Raw genomic sequence first — 671 nt, forward strand, 5'->3', positions numbered from 1 at the left:
GTATCTGCTTGTTTACAACCCTCTCACTCAGCACAGGCCTCCCTGCACTGCCCAGCTTTAAGGAACCATAAACGCATTAGGAAAAATCCTTATCTGGAGCAGGGAGCAGGCGCTGAGGGAGGCAGGGCAGGGAGGCAGGGCAGGTGCTGTGCCCTGTCCCGCCCTTGCCCAGCTGCATGCGAGGAACTCTGCTCTGACAGGCCTTGCTCTGGCTGTTTTCTAAGACAGAAAAAGGTGAGGACAGAGCCACTCCAGTAAACTGCAGGCTAAGGCTGCGAGGATTCCACTTCTTTTCTTCCCACCCCGTTCAAATCCCATTTTAAACAGGACCATTTCAAATCAGCTGGACTTCAACAATCAGCATTAAAACCTGAAGCTATGAACCCAGTGCTACTTCTGCCACCTCGAACTTTTCCGCATCAAACCCAGGAGTCTCTATGGAGATGCAAAACCCCGTTACCGTTTCACCCTCAGCGGAGCTCTGCAGAAGAGGAAGCTGCTACACCCTTATCAGGGGAGACAGCAACAACACGGAGCAGCCGAGCTGCCCCGGCAGGGCATCCATCCCCGGCTGCCCGCAATCCCTGCGTCCCCCCGGGCACGATGGCAGCAGAGGCACAGCCAGGCACGGCCGGGGCTCCAGGGACTCGCAGCACCGCTGGCACACGGAG

This window comes from Geospiza fortis, unplaced genomic scaffold (assembly GCF_000277835.1).
Source record: "Geospiza fortis unplaced genomic scaffold, GeoFor_1.0 scaffold538, whole genome shotgun sequence".
NCBI lineage: Eukaryota > Metazoa > Chordata > Aves > Passeriformes > Thraupidae > Geospiza > Geospiza fortis.